This window comes from Taudactylus pleione, unplaced genomic scaffold (genome assembly GCF_031769625.1).
Source record: "Taudactylus pleione unplaced genomic scaffold, aTauple2 ptg000278l, whole genome shotgun sequence".
In the NCBI taxonomy this organism is placed as follows: domain Eukaryota; kingdom Metazoa; phylum Chordata; class Amphibia; order Anura; family Myobatrachidae; genus Taudactylus; species Taudactylus pleione.
This window is the reverse complement of record NW_028284680.1, coordinates 1,503,376-1,525,155: the sequence shown is the minus strand read 5'-3', so window position 1 is coordinate 1,525,155 and position 21,780 is coordinate 1,503,376. Positions and strand designations below refer to the sequence as shown.

Genomic DNA, 21,780 nt, shown 5'->3' with positions numbered 1-21,780 from the left:
TTCGTGTACACGAAAACGCAATGCAATGTAATAGGCGAAAAAGTTTCGCCAATGAATAGATGTCAGAAAAAAGTGCAAAATCGCTATTTTGGGGTGCAAAGGTGGGGAACCACTCTACACCCTTGGGACAGCCCCCCAAAGGGTAACTGCATCAAAAAAGTCTAAAAAAATGGAGGAAGACCCCAAAAAAATAATTTTAAAAAGGGGGCGAAAAAGTGCAAAGTAGGGGGACAAACCTAAAAACTTGCAAAATAAACTTTTGGGGGCCAATGGATTGTTAGATATACTGTTTGTGGGTGTATGTTATCATATTTTCGTTCCATAGTTTGGTGCAAAGTTTTCTTATTGTGGGTACACATAATAAAAGACGAAAGCCGTATAGGCTTGAGAATAGGTAAGAGTCCTGGGTTTTTTGCTGATTGGCTGTCTTGACAGCCTTGTTACTAGGCAGATTAGTTGGTTTTTGTGGTCAGGTGGTTGTTAGCTGACCTATGGTGTGAATTGTGGGTGTGTTTGTGATAGGGGTATTTAAGAGGTGGTAGTGCATGTGACTAGCCTCTTTGTCAATTCTGGAGCCCACCCTCCCACCCAAAGCTTTGCTGCTTGTATTTTGTTATGCTCATTTTTATTCCTTGATTCAGGGAAGGCGCAGCATGGTAGGAGAACGCTGCAGCTCAGTGGCTTTATTGTGGCGCAAGAGAGCATTGTGAGGGTGCTGGACCTCGATGTATTATGGCGAGTTTGTCCTTCTTGTACGACGGGACCCTAGCGCTTTTGTACGTAAGCGGTCGTACTAGGCCCAGGAGGGAGGCGAGTCCTTCGCAGCGTAAGTGCGTCTTTAGGGGGAGCGTTTCATTCGTTCCCCGTGTATGTCTCCAACTTGAAAGCTAGAACTGAGTATGCAGCGTCTCCTGGCCACCTCGGTTAGGTGAATTAATGAATGAATTGGTAAATAAAAACTGTGACCTTTTAGCCAAACTGTTATGGTGTCCGTCTATTTATTAGATAAGTTAAGTGTTAAATTTAGTAAGGATGTTTAAGGTATTAATCAGCAATAAGCCTTATTGCTTTCTGTTATACTTAATAGGATTATTTGCTCAATGGACACTTTGATTCAGGGATTTTGCTATTCCCCAGCTTAGTAGTGTGCGTCTGACAAGGTAGTAGTGTATATTATATACAGTATATGTTGTCACACGGCCCAGCAGTGTTGTGAGTGTTCACGAGCTGCATTGCGTTTATACATGAGCGGCACGTTGCAGACCCCAGGGGCTCCTGTTCTTGACTTTGACGATAAACAAGGAGCAAGGTCACCCCTTGTATAAGTGACTAGCATGTCTAATGTCATTTACTTTACAAGTCACTGACAGTGACATCCACCACGGGAGGCATGTGTGTAACCAGCCCTTCATAGCTGCAATTTCTGCCTATCTGAATGGTGAATAGCCTTATAGGTGTGTGGCTACTGTACTTGTTTGACAGTATAAAAACCCATTACTGCAATTACTCTCTTTGTGGTGTGGTTTTAAGTGGTCCCTGATGCGCACAGGCCCATGAGGAGGAGCCAGTGTAGCCAGCCCCATAGGAGTAGATGTTAGTGGAGGAGGAGCATCTGGGCCCTCAGGGGAGGGGCCACTGCAGGAAATGAAGGCCTCTCCTGCAGATGGTGCTCAAGGGAAATAAAGAGGCACTTTCTCTCATCGTGTCCTGCAGAGTCCATGGTCCAGGTGCTTTCTTTACAGGGAACAGTGGGGCTGATTCAGCAAGGAACGCAGGGGCGTATCTATAATGGGTGCAGGGTGTGTGGGGAACACGGACCCCTGGGTCCAGGGGGGCCCCGCACCGCACACCCTGCACCAATAATATTACTTACCTCTCCGGAGTCCCAAGTCTCGTGGGGTTCCGGCGTTGTAAAACGACTGGAAAATGGCCACGGCGGCCATTTTCCCGGTGACCTGTACATTCTGGGCACACTCTAGTGCCGAGAGTCTATAACTCCGGCGCTGGCCATGCACAGCTCAGTGCGCTGCCGGCCGCCGGGCAGAGAGGAGGGGGCCTGTGTCGGAGACTGCACACGGGCCCCCTCCTCTCTACAAACACCCCTGAATGAACGCAGTTGCTAATACGCACACAATCGGCAGATTGTTGTGTTCTGCACATGGGTATGCAATTCAGTGCGCGAACTAGCCATAACGATCGGGACTGCAATCGCAGTGACTGCGCAGACCCATCGCAGAGTGATTGACAGGAAGTGCAGTTTGTGGGTGGTGATGAGGGAGGATGGTCGGGGAAATGCAGGCGTGACAGGGCGTTATAACGCTGTTACAGTGGCGTGCATAAATTATCCACGTGATGCCCTACGCAGCCTGAGGTGCCTGGTAGCGTGCGCTGAAGTTAGCAATTCCTGAGTAAGGTCAGAGCTTGTGCAAGCGCGCGTGAGGCTGCGATGGTACTCACTGTTACCGATGGTTCCGCAGACTTGCTAAACAGGGTGTCCTTTTGTAGTGCAGCGGCGGCATAGCGATCGGAATGGATTAGCATACTATCGCAGTTAAACTGCGTGCGCAATCGCTATTGCAATCGCAGTTGCGTTCCGTAGTGAATCAGAGCCAGTGTTCCCATTACCAAGTTGTCGAAGCTGCCTTGCTGACACATTCCTGTGATCTGATCCCTATATCTGAGTAAAGCGGGGAGCTCAGCTTATTTCCATCGCCTGTTATATTCTTCCGATGGCGCACGTCCTCTGGCTCCTGTACAGAAATGTAAGACAAATCATGAGAAAGGCCGTACGCTTATCCCCCAGTCCATTTATAGCTATCTCATACCGTCCTGCGTGCCGCACAGTCCTGACAATACCATATATGAAAGACCTTTCCCGAAAGCGAGTTTGTGAGACGTCTGTGTGCAGTGCGCGGTGCCGCCGATAAGATAGACGTGCCCTCAGTCCCTGCCGCAGCATCCGCCATTGCTTCCAGCTGGAGTTTCATCTTTCTTCCAACGAGCAAAACTATTTCTACATTGTATTGTCTGAGAAGAAAGAGATTCCTCGTCTCACAGCTACACAAAGCGAGTGTCGCTGCCAGTGTCGTAGACGTACGTTCTTTAGGCACTAGACAAATGAAGCCGCTACATGTAAATACACATTTCAGTGTGTTAGAAATGACTGTGGAAACCGTACTGAGGGCCTGATTCAGAGCCGGACACTATTTGCGCTCGCTCGTTCAGAAAAAGGGGCCGGATATTTAAATAGAGTGCTCGCTCTTTGCGGTCTGTTGACGCCTCTATGTCTGAATGAGCGAACGAAACATGTGCTCGCTCTTTTTTAAAAAACGCCCCCTGGCTGCTCGCATCATACGTCATCTCCGCTATTTATTAGATTAATCGAGTACATCGAAAGGCGTATGAACTGCTCGCAGTGCTTGTGGTAGCATTTTCCTACCGCAATCATGCGAGCAGTTCAGGGAGACAACCAAGTGACGTGGTCAATGACGCTGCTTTGTTAATTAAAACCCTTAAAACGCCCGTTTTGACCGTTTGGCACGCCTGCGTTCTGATCTCCACTCCCCGTTTTCAAGCACCTTCCCCTGTTACCACCCACAAACGCCTCATCCTGTCACTCAAATTAGCAGGCATTCGCTATTTTGCGAGCACACAATTTCCGACCGCACTGACTGGTTCGCGCATGCGCATTACAACCCATACACATGCACAGTTGTGCGAACATCGCTCGGAGTGAACAAGCGGCCGCTTGCGAGCGGCTCTGAATCAGGCCCGAGTGAGCTTTAATTCTTCACAGTCTGCCGGTGCTAATCTGGTTTATTGCCCATATTTGCTGTGCACCCGGATCTGTCACAGACTATTACCCCTTGGGTTCTGCCGCGCTGTTGTTCAGATGGACCCGTAACCTGCAGACTGACTGGACGAGGGGCCTGGAAATGGTCACTGGGTTGGGTTCAGGTGGATGACCAATGCAGGACCAGTCTCCGGGCTCAGGAATCTTTTTCTGTTTGTCATTGTTTGTTTTGGCACCGTGTTACCCAACGCTTTCCTGAAGGCCTTTGGGCCCCTTGGTTACTGCGCAGGTGTTTGAAAATGCACAATTACACATGTCTGTCTTCATGCTGGAAGGTTTATTTACATGAGACCTGTCTAGGACCCCTCGGCCTGATTCAGACCCGCTCGCTAGGATACGATCGCACGCAGCCGTCAGCAGCCTGAGTATACAAATCCCACAATCGCTAGCAAGACATTAACACGCCCACTATGTCTTGCCGTGCGATCGCGGTATGTATTTAGATGCCCACCAGCCTGACACAAGACGCCCACTTTCCCTTAGTGATACACGTCATCTCCAGGAAGTGTATTAAACAATCGGTAACATCGAGTAACATCGGAACCATACGCAGCACTTGTGGCTGACCAGACCCTACCGCAAGCACTGCGAGTGCTGCTGTGTGTCATTCAGCCATGTGACGTGTATGCTGATGCTGCGTCTTAATTATGCACGCCCCCGAAATGGCGGTTAGACGCACAGACACGCCTGTGTTCGCACCACCACACCCCCGTTTCCATCCCCAGTTCCCACCCACAAACGGCATGTCCTGTCAATCACTCTAGTGGGGCATCTATGTACAGGGTGCGAACGCTTCGCGATCGCATGGATTAGTTCGCGCATGCGCACTGCATCTTGTACCAATGCACAAATTGCAAACCTTTGCAGGCTACACGCGAACGCAGCCTAGCGAACGGGTCTGAATCAGGCCCCCTGTTTTAAAGGACAACTAAAACTTAAATACAAGTATGTTTTATAGGACGAGCTACGTACTGTATATAGCATGAAATAGCACCAATGTGCGGTAACCCACAATAAGCTTTGCTCGGGTTCTTCTGAGTAACACTAATGAGGTCTCCTGTACGAATGGCTGCAGCTTATTTTCCCACTGTGTAATAGAATAAGCCTCAGGTGCTGTAATCCTCCTTGTTCTGCGTTCATGCGCTGATGGTCGCTCTTCATGCATAAACCATCGTTTACGAGCATTCAGTAGAGTGCCGCCAGGTGTAGGTATAGATCCAGTCACCCGTAAGAAGTGAGCAGAGCGTGTCCTGGCACCACCGGCAGCATAATGGCACTGTTACAGCTACTCCTGTTACTCTCATATCTAAGTGCTTGACTTTTAAAGGTCACATCTTCTATATCACTAGAACCATCCTGCACCTACGCAGCCCGTACAGCTCACTGATGGGAGCCGCGTACTGTATTCTGTATACAATAAATAGCTTTATCTAGGCACCGCCATTGACGTGTTCCACTGAGTGATATATGCTGATACAAATACAGGCAGAATAGGAAGCGACTGTTCTTCTGTGAGGGAACCCAGAGCTCGTACAGTCTCTGCAGTTACAATGATACAAACTTATTATTATGTGTTATGTACTACCCATTACCGCTGGTAACATTCTTTCTTATATTGCTTTTTGTTTTGTTTTAGGTCTGGGGATTTTAACACTAGGGGGTATATATTTACGAAAGGTCGATTTTAATCAATCAACATCAACACGCTCTGAATGAGGGCCGCCCTCCATGAAAATGGAGCGTCCTCCTGGACGCTCGTATAGCTGTGGGTCACCACCCACAGCCTATACGAGCGTGTATTTTGATGGCCGCGATGGTTTTGACCATCGCGACCATCAAAACTGCGAGCCGGAGCCTGCGGTTGAGGATTTCAACCGCAAGCTCCGGAGTGATTTTGGCTCTATCAGAGCCAAAATCACTCCCACTGACATCACTAGTGATGTCAGTGGGCCGGCTTCTGACGGGAGGCGTTCCCGTAGGAACGCCCCCGGCAGGGAGGCACGCCCCCGGCACGCCCACCAAAGGGGGCGTGCTGTCAATCAACATCGACAGCACGCCCCCTTTGATCAGACACAACGAGCGAAGGACTTTCCTTCGCTCGTCGCGTCTGGCGCATGCGCACGACGGAGCACCCTCCGTCGTGCGCATGCTCAGTGAAGAACATCGACCCACTTGCGAGCGGACACCCGCTCGCGAGTGGGTCTGAATCAGGCCCATATTTACTAACACTTAATAAACAAATCAAAAATTATGTATCCATATCGCTGAAAAAATATTCTCGCTATTATTATTATTATTATTATTATTATTTTTATTGTTTATTTATATGGCACCACAAGTGTTCCGCAGCGCCTTACAAAGTACATAACCAAAAAAGTGACTAACAGTACAATACAAATACAATGCAGGTATAATATATATTGCTACATACTAGGTGACCATAACACCCAAATAAGCAGCAGAGCGTAAGCAACCAAGTGTTAGGTGCCCTATTGGTGAGAAAGAAGTAGATGAAAATAAAGTAAGGAGAAGCACAAGAGGGTAGAGGGCCCTGCTCGCAAGAGCTTACATTCGCTATGTACAAAGTGGAACTCGCAGGGACAGCGCTTGCTGTAACCGCCGTCCCTGCGAGTTATATCCCTGTCAAATAGTAGAAGTCTTTAATGTTTGTGAAAGACTTCTCTGGGGGAAGCTGACACTGAGCATGTGCACATTGTCAGCTTCCAGGACTGGCCAGGGACTGTGAGACAGAGGGCCTGTTTCAGACCCGACCGCTAGCAAGCGTACGCTCGTAGCTGGCGAAGTTTGCGAATGTGCGCGAACTAGTCCGAGCGATTGGGAAGCGCTCACTCGCCCAGCAAAGACAGCCCAGTGGAATGAGTGACAGGAGAGGCCGTTTGTGGGTGGTAACGGGCAGGGCAGTAGTAACGGGGGAGTGCAGGTGCGAACGCAGGTGTGCCTGAGTGTTTCAACGCCATTTCAGAGGCGTGCATAATTAATAGGCAGCATCATAGTACACGTCACCTGCTTGCGGTAGGGTAAAGGCAACCACAAGCGCTGCGAATGCTCCCGATGGTACTTGATGGTACGGATGGTTGCATACACTTCCTGGAGATGACGTGCGCAAGAGGGTGTCTTAAGAGAGGCTGGTGGGTGTCTCCATACACAAAGTGATCGCACACCAAGACATAGTGGGTGTGCTTATGCCTTGCCGTGCGATCGCCTGCCATGCTGGGTGTGTTCCAAATTTGCATACGCTGGGAGCGAGCGTACGCATCTAGCGACCGGGTCTGAATCAAGCCCAGAGATCGAAAGATCTCTCTCCTGCACCTGGAGCCTCCATAGGTTTACAGTAGTTTACACCATCTGAAGACGGTGTAAACTACCGGGGCTAAACTCCGAAAGGCTTTGCTTTTTGGAGTTTAGTACATAGGGGGTCACATCGTAGTCCCCATTGATAATAATGGGGACTGCGATCTCCAGCGCTAATTAGCACTTTGCCGGAGCTTTCTGTGAAATCTCCTGTATTGTACCATTAGTACATAGGAACTTGCAGTTTCTGCATAATTTTAGGCAAAAAACAGCTTGATACATAGGCTCCTTAGTCCCAGAAACACTACATCGATGTTGATTTATTTTGATCTATTTTAAATCAAGCAAAATCGATTAAATTCAACCTTTAGTAAATATTCCCCATGGTGCGTTTTGAGACTTCTAATAAAATGTACGTTTTAATCCCATGATAGAGTTGGAATAGTACGCAGCCCTTTCTGTGGTTTCGGTCAGTGGAAACCTATATCATGCCCTATAGAAGAAGGGTGATTGTGAATACATTGCAAAGGTGGATTCTGATATGGGAGACGTTAGTAAACCTGAAAGCTCCATTTTCCCTTTAGTTACTCACGTTACGTAACTGGTGGCATCCCGGTAGCTGGCACATTGGCGTTTCGCATCCTGCTGTAGGCCCTGATTGGGGACTGGGTAGCTCTGTGCATGAGGTCACAGCATAGAAGCAGCTTATTTAGTGCTCAGACTATGTTGGCATCAGCTGTCTGTTTGCTAAACAGCGAATAAAGGATCATTTAATTAGTTTCTTTATCTGAATATTTGGCTGTTGTGCCTCTTGTATCAGACTGCTTAGTCACCGTGCTATCTTGCAGCGACATATGGCAGCTGAAATCATAGCAGGCCGCTAATTCCGGGACTATTACTTACCAGTGTGTGTGTTGTATAGACACTGGAGGTCTGCTGACGATCATAATACAGATACCAGTCATCTGATGGGGAATTCTCTTGGTGGAAAAGGGTAATTAAAAAAAGTAATTGAACGTAAATGAAGAATCCGGCTTTGATGCCAGTCCTGGACGGGCGCCAGTTGGAATATGATTACACATTATGTTAACAATCCAGTGATAAAGGAGAGAGCTCAGGTTCACAAAACCATAATTACTCTTTTTGTGTGTGTGTTTCTATCAGGCGGTGATTATCCCAGAGGCCGCGAATGTCAGTGCAGCTCAGGTAAGCATTCATTTCTACTAACTGTGTCTAAATGCATTGTTTGCATAAGCAGCACAGCTACAATACATGGTGTGACAATACAGGCGTACAAACTGTAGCACGCCGGGAGAATGTCAGTGTGTGACCGAAATACAGGGTTATTGAGATCTCAGGCTAGCAGCAAAAGTCGCTGATACAAAGTGCAAAACATGTCGCACTTTGTACGTGATATTAGCGCTGCATTCAGTTTTCGAGGTCAGACCGGCTGAGAAGTGGCCGCTTACAAAAGCTGTTGCTTAGTAAATCTGTTCTAGTTTTTACTGGAAGATCCTCAATGACTGGACCAGGGCTAACTCTCATGTTGTAGGTATTGCATTGATCAGATCAGTAGCATTAATAACATTGTAGATTTTCCATCTTCCAGACCAATGGTTAATAGGCTTTGTACTCTGCAGGAAAGTAGAATTGTAGCGTGTCAGGCTGCTTTTACTACTGGAATTCTTTGAATGGTGGTTTACTTAATATCAGACTGTCACTGTAAGTCATATTGCACAGAGTAGTATTAGATACAATGGGGAGTGGCCTTTGGAATCCATTATATTTTTGCAATACGGATTTTGTGGCTGTTAGATCCTAGAAACATAGAACGTGATGGCAGATTAGAACCACTGGGCCCATCCAGTCTATTCCCTTATTAACCTTTTGGTAACCTCAAACTTATGTGATCCTCAGTTCTTTGTAAGGATATTCCTATGTCTATCCCATGCATGTTTAAATTGCTCTACTGTCCTAACCTCTACCAGCTCTGATGGGAGGCTATTCCACTTATCCACTACCCTTTCTGTGATATAATTTCTCCTCAGATTTCCCCTGAACCTACTGCACCTCCCCCAGTGTCAGTGCATGTCCTCGTGTTCTAGAACTTCTCTTCCTATGATCCTCCCCTCCCCCCCAGTGTCAGTGCATGTCCTCGTGTTCTAGTACTTCTCTTCCTATGATCCCCTCCCCCCAGTGTCAGTGCATGTCCTCGTGTTCTAGTACTTCTCTTCCTATGATCCTCCCCTCCCCCCCAGTGTCAGTGCATATCCTCGAGTTCTAGTACTTCTCTTCCTATGATCCTCCCCTCCCCCCAGTGTCAGTGCATGTCCTCGTGTTCTAGTACTTCTCTTCCTAAGATCTTCCCCTCCCCCCCAGTGTCAGTGCATATCCTCGTGTTCTAGTACTTCTCTTCCTATGATCCTCCCCTCCCCCCCAGTGTCAGTGCATGTGCTCGTGTTCTAGTACTTCTCTTCCTATGATCCTCCCCTCCCCCCCAGTGTCAGTGCATATCCTCGTGTTCTAGTACTTCTCTTCCTATGATCCTCCCCTCCCCCCCAGTGTCAGTGCAGATCCTCGTGTTCTAGTACTTCTCTTCCTATGATCCTCCCCTCCCCCCCAGTGTCAGTGCATGTGCTCGTGTTCAAGTACTTCTCTTCCTATGATCCTCCCCTCCCCCCCAGTGTCAGTGCATATCCTCGTGTTCTAGTACTTCTCTTCCTATGATCCTCCCCTCCCCCCCAGTGTCAGTGCAGATCCTCATGTTCTAGTACTTCTCTTCCTATGATCCTCCCCACCCCCCCAGTGTCAGTGCAGATCCTCGTGTTCTAGTACTTCTCTTCCTATGATCCTACCCTCCTCCCCCCCAGTGTCAGTGCATGTCCTCATGTTCTAGTACTTCTCTTCCTATGAGCCTCCCCCCCCAGTGTCAGTGCATGTCCTCGTGTTCTAGTACTTCTCTTCCTATTATCCTCTCCCCCCAGTGTCAGTGCATGTCCTCGTGTTCTAGTACTTCTCTTCCTATGATCCTCCCCTCCCCCCCAGTGTCAGTGCATGTCCTCGTGTTCTAGTACTTCTCTTCCTATGATCCTCTCCTCCCCCCCAGTGTCATTGCATGTCCTCGTGTTCTAGTACTTCTCTTCCTATGATCCTCCCCTCCCCCCCAGTGTCAGTGCATGTCCTCCTGTTCTAGTACTTCTCTTCCTATGATCCTCTCCCCCCCAGTGTCAGTGCATGTACCCGTGATCTAGTACTCCTCTTCCTATGATCCTCCACTCTCCCCCAGTGTCAGTGCATGTCCTCGTGTTCTAGTACTTCTCTTCCTATGATCCTCTCCCCCCAGTGTCAGTGCATGTCCTCATGGTCTAGTACTTCTCTTCCTATGATCCTCCCCTCCCCCCCAGTGTCAGTGCAGGTCCTCGTGTTCTAGTACTTCTCTTCCTATGATCCTCTCCCCCCCAGTGTCAGTGCAGGTCCTCGTGTTCTAGTATTTCTCTTCCTATGATCCTCCCCTCCCCCCAGTTTCACACATGTCCTCGTGTTCTAGTACTTCTCTTCCTATGATCCTCCCCTCCCCCCCAGTGTCAGTGCATGTCCTCGTGTTCTAGTACTTCTCTTCCTATGATCCTCCCCTCCCCCCCAGTGTCAGTGAATGACCTCATGTTCTAGTACTTCTCTTCCTATGATCCTCCCCTCTTCCCAGTGTCAGCACATGTCCTCGTGTTCTAGTACTTCTCTTCCTATGATCCTCCACTCCCCCTAGTGTCAGTGAATGTCCTCGTGTTCTAGTACTTCTCTTCCTATGACCCTCCCCTCCCCCCCAGTGTCAGTGCATGTCCACGTGTTCTAATACTTCTCTTCCTATGATTCTCCCCCCAGTGTCTGTGCATGTCCTCATTTTCTAGTACTCTTCCTATGATCCTCTTCCCCCCAGTGTCAGTGCATGTCCTCGTGTTCTAGTAATTCTATTCCTATGATCCTCCCCTCCCCCCAGTGTCAGTGCATGTCCTCGTGTTCTAGTACTACTCTTCCTATGATCCTCCCCTCCCCCCAGTGTCAGTGCATATCCTCGTGTTCTAGTACTTCTCTTCATATGATCCTCCCCTCCCCCCAGTGTCAGTGCATATCCTCGTGGTCTAGTACTCCTCTTCCTATGATCCTCCCCTCCCCCCCAGTGTCAGTACATGTCCTCGTGTTCTAGTACTTCTCTTCCTATGATCCTCTCCTCCCCCCCAGTGTCAGTGCATGTCCTCGTGTTCTAGTACTTCTCTTCCTATGATCTTCCCCTCCCCCCAGTGTCAGTGCATGTCCTCGTGTTCCAGTACTTCTCTTCCTATGATCCTCTCCTCCCCTCCAGTGTCAGTGCATGTCCTCGTGTTCTAGTACTTCTCTTCCTATGATCCTCCCCCCCCAGTGTCAGTGCATGTCCTCGTGTTCTAGTACTTCTCTTCCTATGATCCTCTCCCCCCCAGTGTCAGTGCATGTCCTCGTGGTCTAGTACTCCTCTTCCTATGATCCTCCCCTCCCCCCAGTGTCAGTGTATGTCCTCGTGGTCTAGTACTTCTCTTCCTATGATCCTCTCCCCCCCAGTGTCAGTGCATGTCCTCGTGTTCTATTACTTCTCTTCCTATTATCCTCTCCCCCCCTGTGTCAGTGCATGTCCTCGTGGTCTAGTACTCCTCTTCCTATGATCCTCCCCTCCCCCCCATTGTCAGTGCATGTCCTCGTGTTCTAGTACTTCTCTTCTTATGATCCTCCCCTCCCCCCCAGTGTCAGTGCATGTCCTCGTGTTGTAGTACTTCTCTTCCTATGATCCTCCCCTCCCCCCCAGTGTCAGTGCATGTCCTCGTGTACTAGTACTTGTCTTCCTATGATCCTCCCCTCCCCCCAGTGTCAGTACATGTCCTTGTGTTCTAGTATTTCTCTTCCTATGATCCTCCCCTCCCCCCAGTGTCAGTGCATTTCCTCGTGTTCTAGTACTTCTCTTCCTATGATCCTCCCCTCCCCCCAGTGTCAGTACATGTCCTCGTGTTCTAGTATTTCTCTACCTATGATCCTCCCCTCCCCCCAGTGTCAGTGCATATCCTCGTGTTCTAGTACTTCTCTTCCTATGATCCTCCCCTCCCCCCAGTGTCAGTACATGTCCTCGTGTTCTAGTACTTCTCTTCCTATGATCCTCTCCTCCCCCCCAGTGTCATTGCATGTCCTCGTGTTCTAGTACTTCTCTTCCTTTGATCCTCCCCTCCCCCCAGTGTCATTGCATGTCCTCGTGTTCTAGTACTTCTCTTCCTATGATCCTCTCCTCCCCCCCAGTGTCATTGCATGTCCTCGTGTTCTAGTACTTCTCTTCCTTTGATCCTCCCCTCCCCCCAGTGTCATTGCATGTCCTCGTGTTGTAGTACTCCTCTTCCTATGATCCTCCCCTCCCCCCTAGTGTCAGTGCATGTGCTCGTGTTCTAGTACTTCTCTTCCTATGATCCTCCCCTCCCCCCATTGTCAGTGCCTGTCCTCGTGTTTTAGTACTTCTCTTCCTATTATCCTCTCCCCCCCCAGTGTCAGTGCATGTGCTCGTGTTCTAGTACTTCTCTTCCTATGATCCTCCCCTCCCCCCATTGTCAGTGCCTGTCCTCGTGTTTTAGTACTTCTCTTCCTATTATCCTCTCCCCCCCCAGTGTCAGTGCATGTCCTCGTGTTCTAGTACTTCTCTTCCTATGATCCTCCCCTCCCCCCCAGTGTCAGTGAATGACCTCATGTTCTAGTACTTCTCTTCCTATGATCCTCCCCTCTTCCCAGTGTCAGCACATGTCCTCGTGTTCTAGTACTTCTCTTCCTATGATCCTCCACTCCCCCTAGTGTCAGTGAATGTCCTCGTGTTCTAGTACTTCTCTTCCTATGACCCTCCCCTCCCCCCCAGTGTCAGTGCATGTCCACGTGTTCTAATACTTCTCTTCCTATGATTCTCCCCCCAGTGTCTGTGCATGTCCTCATTTTCTAGTACTTCTCTTCCTATGATCCTCTTCCCCCCAGTGTCAGTGCATGTCCTCGTGTTCTAGTAATTCTATTCCTATGATCCTCCCCTCCCCCCAGTGTCAGTGCATGTCCTCGTGTTCTAGTACTACTCTTCCTATGATCCTCCCCTCCCCCCAGTGTCAGTGCATATCCTCGTGTTCTAGTACTTCTCTTCATATGATCCTCCCCTCCCCCCAGTGTCAGTGCATATCCTCGTGGTCTAGTACTCCTCTTCCTATGATCCTCCCCTCCCCCCCAGTGTCAGTACATGTCCTCGTGTTCTAGTACTTCTCTTCCTATGATCCTCTCCTCCCCCCCAGTGTCAGTGCATGTCCTCGTGTTCTAGTACTTCTCTTCCTATGATCTTCCCCTCCCCCCAGTGTCAGTGCATGTCCTCGTGTTCCAGTACTTCTCTTCCTATGATCCTCTCCTCCCCTCCAGTGTCAGTGCATGTCCTCGTGTTCTAGTACTTCTCTTCCTATGATCCTCCCCCCCCAGTGTCAGTGCATGTCCTCGTGTTCTAGTACTTCTCTTCCTATGATCCTCTCCCCCCCAGTGTCAGTGCATGTCCTCGTGGTCTAGTACTCCTCTTCCTATGATCCTCCCCTCCCCCCAGTGTCAGTGCATGTCCTCGTGGTCTAGTACTTCTCTTCCTATGATCCTCTCCCCCCCAGTGTCAGTGCATGTCCTCGTGTTCTATTACTTCTCTTCCTATTATCCTCTCCCCCCCCTGTGTCAGTGCATGTCCTCGTGGTCTAGTACTCCTCTTCCTATGATCCTCCCCTCCCCCCATTGTCAGTGCATGTCCTCGTGTTCTAGTACTTCTCTTCTTATGATCCTCCCCTCCCCCCCAGTGTCAGTGCATGTCCTCGTGTTGTAGTACTTCTCTTCCTATGATCCTCCCCTCCCCCCCAGTGTCAGTGCATGTCCTCGTGTACTAGTACTTGTCTTCCTATGATCCTCCCCTCCCCCCAGTGTCAGTACATGTCCTTGTGTTCTAGTATTTCTCTTCCTATGATCCTCCCCTCCCCCCAGTGTCAGTGCATTTCCTCGTGTTCTAGTACTTCTCTTCCTATGATCCTCCCCTCCCCCCAGTGTCAGTACATGTCCTCGTGTTCTAGTATTTCTCTACCTATGATCCTCCCCTCCCCCCAGTGTCAGTGCATATCCTCGTGTTCTAGTACTTCTCTTCCTATGATCCTCCCCTCCCCCCAGTGTCAGTACATGTCCTCGTGTTCTAGTACTTCTCTTCCTATGATCCTCTCCTCCCCCCCAGTGTCATTGCATGTCCTCGTGTTCTAGTACTTCTCTTCCTTTGATCCTCCCCTCCCCCCAGTGTCATTGCATGTCCTCGTGTTCTAGTACTTCTCTTCCTATGATCCTCTCCTCCCCCCCAGTGTCATTGCATGTCCTCATGTTCTAGTACTTCTCTTCCTTTGATCCTCCCCTCCCCCCAGTGTCATTGCATGTCCTCGTGTTGTAGTACTCCTCTTCCTATGATCCTCCCCTCCCCCCTAGTGTCAGTGCATGTGCTCGTGTTCTAGTACTTCTCTTCCTATGATCCTCCCCTCCCCCCATTGTCAGTGCCTGTCCTCGTGTTTTAGTACTTCTCTTCCTATTATCCTCTCCCCCCCCAGTGTCAGTGCATGTCCTCGTGTACTAGTACTTCTCTTCCTATGATCCTCCCCTCCCCCCAGTGTCAGTACATGTCCTTGTGTTCTAGTACTTCTCTTCCTATGATCCTCCCCTCCCCCCCAGTGTCATTGCATGTCCTCGTGTTCTAGTACTTCTCTTCCTTTGATCCTCCCCTCCCCCCCAGTGTCAGTGCATGTCCTCGTGTTGTAGTACTCCTCTTCCTTTGATCCTCCCCTCCCCCCCAGTGTCAGTGCATGTCCTCGTGTTGTAGTGCTTCTCTTCCTATGATCCTCGACTCCCCCCCAGTGTCAGTGCATGTCCTCGTGGTCTAGTACTCCTCTTCCTATGATCCTCCCCTCCCCCCAGTGTCAGTGCATGTCTTCGTGGTCTAGTACTCCTCTTCCTATGATCCTCCCCTCCCCTCCATTGTCAGTGCATATCCTCATGTTCTAGTACTTCTCTTCCTATGATCCTCCCCTCCCCCCAGTGTCAGTGCATGTCCTCATGTTCTAGTACTTCTCTTTCTATGCAGAATGTCTCCCTCCTGTACAGGGGTGTTTTAAGAGAGGAAGGGGCCCGTGTACAGACTCAGTGTGGGCCCCCCTCCTCTCCTTGGTAAGGGCCAGTGTGTTGTCTCAGTGCGGGCCCCCTCCTCTCCCCGTGATTTTTGGGCCTGGTGGTGCAGAGCAGGACAGGTAAGTATAAAGACTATAATTGGTGCAGGATGTGCGGTGTTGGCCCCCCTGGATGCAGGGACCCGTGTGGACCGCACACCCTGCAACCATTATAGATAAACTCCTGCTCCTGTACCTTGTTATCACCCCTGATATACGTGAGAGATTCTATCATGTCCCCCCTTTCCCTTCTACGCTCCAAACTATACATAATAAGATCTTTTAGTCTTTCCTGGTACGTTTTGTGGTGTAGACCTTGCACCATTTTAGTTGCCCTTCTTTGTACAGTCTCCAATGTATTAATATCCTTCTGGAGATATGGCCTCCAGAACTGAACACAGTATTGGAGATGAGGACGTACCAATGACCTATACAGTGGTATTATCACTTCTTTCTTTCTGCTACTGATTCCTCTCCCTATGCAGCCAAGCATCTGACGGGATCCGGATAGACAGTAAAAAGGCTGACAATGTCTAGATAGAGACCAGGAGGCCTATTCATTGACCCTTAAAATTCTCTGGAGGTAATTAGGTTTAGAACTCGCATGGAGGCCCTGATTCAGAGTCGGACGCTCTGAATCAGGGCCGTCCTTCTTCATTTGTAGAACGGCCTCCTGGCCACTCATATAGCTGTGGGTGACCATCCACAGCTACATCGAGCGGCCATTGTGATGGTCGCGATGGTCAAGACCAATGCGACCATCGGGCTTGCGAGGAGAACCTTGTGGTAGGGTCTCGTTGCCGCAAGCCCAGGAGTGCTTTTGGCTCCATCAGAGCCGAAAGCACTCCCACTGACATCACTTGTGATGTCAGTGGGGCCAGCCCCAGACGGTAGGCGTTCCCATGGGAACGCCTCTGTCTGGCCAGCCACACCCCCGGCACGCCCACCAAAGCGGGCGTGCTGTCACTCACCATCAACTGCACGCCCCCTTTGTAGCGAGACCCATAGCGACGGCTTGCCCGTCGCTATCCGTGTCTCGCGCATGCGCATGACGGAGCCGCCTCGTGTGCATGCGCATTGGGCTAACATTGACCCGCTTGCGAGCGCTCAGCGCTCGCGAGCGGGTCTGAATTAGGCCTGGAGTTCTAACTAATTACCAGAGGAATTCATCAAGTATGGGGAGTATGTAAATTAACGCAGGCGGACTTTACCAGGAAATATCAGTGATATATACAGTATATATAATGATATCAGTGATATCTCCTGCGTTGTGTGTTAATGAATACTAAAATAACGGTAATTAAGGAAAATGTCCTTAAAAACATTATTTTAGTGTTGATGAATAGGCCCCCAGATGTTATACAGTCAATAGGATGACTGGGACAAAAGGTTGACATGTACAAAGGGTCGACAGTGTCAAGAGGTCGACACAAAAAAATGGTCGTTTGTTGAGTAGGATTTGGCACTTACCCTGACGTTTAGGGTCAGGCACCAGGAGGGAGGGTTAGGGTTAGGCACTTACCGGAAGGTTAGGGTTAGGCACTAGGAGGGAGGGTACAATAAAAAAATTGTGTCAACATTTGACCCTGTTGACCATTTGTATCTGTCTAACATTTGGTATCTATCTAGACTAGGGGTGAGCGGGTTCGGATTTCTGAAATCCGAACCCCCCCGAGCCCCCCCGATCCGAGTCCGATCCGAATCAGGCTCGACTTTTCCCGCCTGACTCGGATCTGAAATCGAGGCAAAACGTCATCATCCCGCCTTCCGAGTCTCGCGGGTTTTGGATCCTATATAAGGTACCCGCGTCGGCGCCATTTTCTCACTCGGCTGTGGACAGTGAAGAGGGAGGGTGGGAGTTAGGGCTGTGTAGTGTAGTGTAGTGTAGTGCTGCTGTTGTCCACTACTTCAAAGTCCATAGGGGCTGGCTCTGTTGTGCTGTGCTGCTGTTGTTAATAGGGGCTGTGTCCACTACTTCAAAGTCCATAGGGGCTGGCTGTGTTGTGCTGTGCTGCTGTTGTTAATAGGGGCTGTGTCCACTACTTCAAAGTCCATAGGGGCTGGCTGGACTGTGTTGTGCAGTCAGTTCTCCATAGGGGCTGTGTCCACTCCAAAGTCCTGTGCAGTGTCCCAGTCCTAAAGGGGTGCTGTAGTGTTGTCCAGGGGGTGCTCTGTCCATCAGGGGTGCTCCCCCCAAGTGCTAAAAAAATTATATATTTTCTGTGTTTGTGAATTGTGTGCGCAGTAGCCGCACGTGCATCAACAAAGTAGTGCCAAGCGTGCGCCTGTGTCATAAGTAAAGGGCCGGCTGGCTTGACCGTTAAAGGGTGCTGTAACCCCCGAAAGTACACTCCAGTCCAAACCAAAAAAAAATTATTTTCTGTGTTTGTGAATTGTGTGCGCAGTAGCCGCACGTGCATCAACAAAGTAGTGCCAAGCGTGCGCCTGTGTCATAAGTAAAGGGCCGGCTGGCTTGACCGTTAATGGTGCTGTAACCCCCGAAAGTACACTCCAGTCCAAACCAAAAAAAAAATTATTTTCTGTGTTTGTGAATTGTGTGCGCAGTAGCCGCACGTGCATCAACAAAGTAGTGCCAAGCGTGCGCCTGTGTCATAAGTAAAGGGCCGGCTGGCTTGACTGTTAAGGGTGCTGTAACCCCCGAAAGTACACTCCAGTCCAAACCCAAAAAAAATTATTTTCTGTGTTTGTGAATTGTGTGCGCAGTAGCCGCTTGTGCATCAACAAAGTAGTGCCAAGCGTGCGCCTGTGTCATAAGTAAAGGGCCGGCTGGCTTGACCGTTAAAGGGTGCTGTAACCCCCGAAAGTACACTCCAGTCCAAACCCAAAAAAAAATTATTTTCTGTGTTTGTGAATTGTGTGCGCAGTAGCCGCACGTGCATCAACAAAGTAGTGCCAAGCGTGCGCCTGTGTCATAAGTAAAGGGCCGGCTGGCTTGACCGTTAAGGGTGCTGTAACCCCCGAAAGTACACTCCAGTCCAAACCAAAAAAAAAATTATTTTCTGTGTTTGTGAATTGTGTGCGCAGTAGCCGCACGTGCATCAACAAAGTAGTGCCAAGCGTGCGCCTGTGTCATAAGTAAAGGGCCGGCTGGCTTGACCGTTAAAGGGTGCTGTAACCCCCGAAAGTACACTCCAGTCCAAACCCAAAAAAAAATTATTTTCTGTGTTTGTGAATTGTGTGCGCAGTAGCCGCACGTGCATCAACAAAGTAGTGCCAAGCGTGCGCCTGTGTCATAAGTAAAGGGCCGGCTGGCTTGACCGTTAAGGGTGCTGTAACCCCTGAAAGTACACTCCAGTCCAAACCAAAAAAAAAATTATTTTCTGTGTTTGTGAATTGTGTGCGCAGTAGCCGCACGTGCATCAACAAAGTAGTGCCAAGCGTGCGCCTGTGTCATAAGTAAAGGGCCGGCTGGCTTGACCGTTAAGGGTGCTGTAACCCCCGAAAGTACACTCTAGTCCAAACCAAAAATAAAATTATTTTCTGTGTTTGTGAATTGTGTGCGCAGTAGCCGCACGTGCATCAACAAAGTAGTGCCAAGCGTGCGCCTGTGTCATAAGTAAAGGGCCGGCTGGCTTGACCGTTAAGGGTGCTGTAACCCCCGAAAGTACACTCTAGTCCAAACCAAAAAAAAAATTATTTTCTGTGTTTGTGAATTGTGTGCGCAGTAGCCGCACGTGCATCAACAAAGTAGTGCCAAGCGTGCGCCTGTGTCATAAGTAAAGGGCCGGCTGGCTTGACCGTTAAGGGTGCTGTAACCCCCGAAAGTACACTCCAGTCCAAACCAAAAAAAAAATTATTTTCTGTGTTTAGCCGCACGTATATATCAAATCGATATAACATAAATGGAGGACCAAACTTTCTCCGATAAAAATAAAATAGAGAAAGATCAAGAACCACTTCCTCCTAGTGCTGAAGCTGCTGCCACTAGTCATGACATAGACGATAACATGCCATCAACGTCGTCTGCCAAGGCCGATGCCCAATGTCATAGTAGAGGGCACATACAATCCCAAATGGCAAAGTTCAGGAAAATGACCTTGAAAAAGACATTTAAATCAGCTGAAGAGAAACGTAAACTTGCCAATATGCCATTTACGACACGGAGTGGCAAGGAACGGCTAAGGTCGATCCCTAGTATGTTCATGACTAGTGTTTCAGCTTCACATGACGATGGAAGCCCTCCTCCCACTAAAAAAATCAAAAGAGTTAAGCTGGCAAAAGCACAGCGAAGAACTGTGCTTTCTAAGAAGATATCACAAATCCCCAAGGAGAGTCCAAGTGTGGTGGTGGTTGCGATGCCTGACCTTCCCAGCACTGGACGGGAAGAGGTGGCTCTTTCCACCATTTGCACGCCCCCTGCAAGTGCTGAAAGGAGCACCCACAGTCCACTTGCTGATATGCAAATTGAAGATGTCACTGTTGAAGTACAACAGGATGAGGATACTGGTGTAGCTGGCGCTGAGGAGGAAGTTGGCGAGGAGGATTCTGATGGTGATGTGGTTTGTTTAAATCAGGCTCCGGGGGAGACAGTTGTTGTCCGTGGGATGAAAAAGCCCATCACGGTCATGCCTGGGCAGAAGACCAAACATTCCACCTCTTTGGTCTGGCAATATTTCTATCCAAATCCGGACAACAACTGTCTTGCCATATGTACCATATGTAAAGGTGAAATAAGTAGGGGTAGGGACGTCAACCACCTAGGAACATCCTCCCTTATACGGCACCTGCAGCGCGTTCATAAAAAGTTACTGTCAAGTTCAGAAACTTTCGCTAAGACCGTAAGCAGTCCAGGGACACCTAAATCCCGTTGTCCTGTTGTATCCAAGCGCCTGCAAACCACACCGTCAACTCCCTCCTCGTCAATTTCCTCCTTAGTCAGGATCGGAAGTAGTCCTGCAGGCCATGTCACTGGCATGACTGACTCTCCTATCCGGGATTCCTCTGGAGGATCCTGCATTGCTACGCCTACTGCTGCCACTGCTGCTGTTGCTGCTGCTGGGAGTCGTTCATCATCCCAGAGAGGAAGTAGGAACACCACTACTTTTACTAAACAATTGACCCTCCAACAGTCCTTAGCGAGGAGGATGAAGTACGACAGCAGTCATCCTGAAGCAAAACGTATAACTGAGGCCTTGACTGCTATGTTGGTGTTAGACGTGCGTCCGGTATCCGCCATTAGTGCAGTGGGATTTAGACAATTGATGGAGGTAGTGTGTCCCCGGTTCCAAATCCCGTCTAGATTCCACTTCACTAGGCAGGCGATACCGAGACTGTACAGAAACGTCAGAAAAAGTGTCCTCAGTGTCCTGAAAAATGCCGTTGTACACAATGTCCACTTAACCACGGACATGTGGACAAGTGGAACAGGGCAGACTAAGGACTATATGACTGTGACAGCCCACTGGGTAGATGTATCACCTTACGCAGCAACAGCAGCAGCGTCACCAGTAGCAGCATCTCAAAAACGCCAGCTCGTTACAAGGCAGGCTACGCTGTGTATCACTGGTTTCAGTAAGAGGCACACCGCCGACAACCTCTTAGAGAAACTGAGTTAAATCATCGCCCAGTGGCTTACCCCACTTAGACTCTCCTGGGGATTTGTGATATCTGACAACGCCACCAATATTGTGCGGGCATTACATCTGGGCAAATTCCAGCACGTCCCATGTTTTGCTCACACAATAAACTTGGTGGTGCAGAATTTTCTGAAAAGCGACAGGGGCGTGCAGGAGACGCTTTGGGTGGCCCGAAAAATTTCTGGCCACTTTCGCCATTCAGCGACTGCGTGCCGAAGACTGGAGCGCCAGCAAACACTCTTGAACCTGCCCCGCCATCACCTGAAGCAAGAGGTTGTGACGCGGTGGAACTCAACCCTCTATATGCTTCAGAGGATGGAGGAGCAGCAAAAGGCCATTCAAGCCTATACATCCACCTATGACATAGGCAAAGGAGGGGGTATGCACCTGACTCAAGCGCAGTGGAGAATGATTTCCGTGTTGTGCAAGGTTCTCCAGCCCTTCGAACTTGCCACACGTGAAGTCAGTTCAGACACAGCCAGCTTGAGTCAGGTCATTCCCCTCATCAGGCTTTTGCAGAAGCAGCTGGAGAAAGTGAAGGAGGAGCTAAGACGGAGCGATTCCGCTCGGCATGTGGGACTTGTGGATGAAGCCCTTCATTCGCTTTGCCAGGATTCCAGGGTGGTCAATCTGTTGAAATCAGACCACTACATTTTGGCCACCGTGCTTGATCCTAGGTTTAAAGCCTATGTGGTGTCTCTCTTTCCAGCCGACACAAGCCTGCAGAGGTGCAAAGACCTGCTGGTGAACACACTGTCAG

General features: G+C 49.4%; 1 pseudogene; it reads right to left on the bottom strand.

Moving 5' to 3' along the window:
* Window positions 1-2,621: 2,621 nt before the first annotated feature.
* Window positions 2,622-21,780, bottom strand: part of LOC148513471 (uncharacterized) — a 66,435-nt pseudogene continuing 47,276 nt past the window's right edge.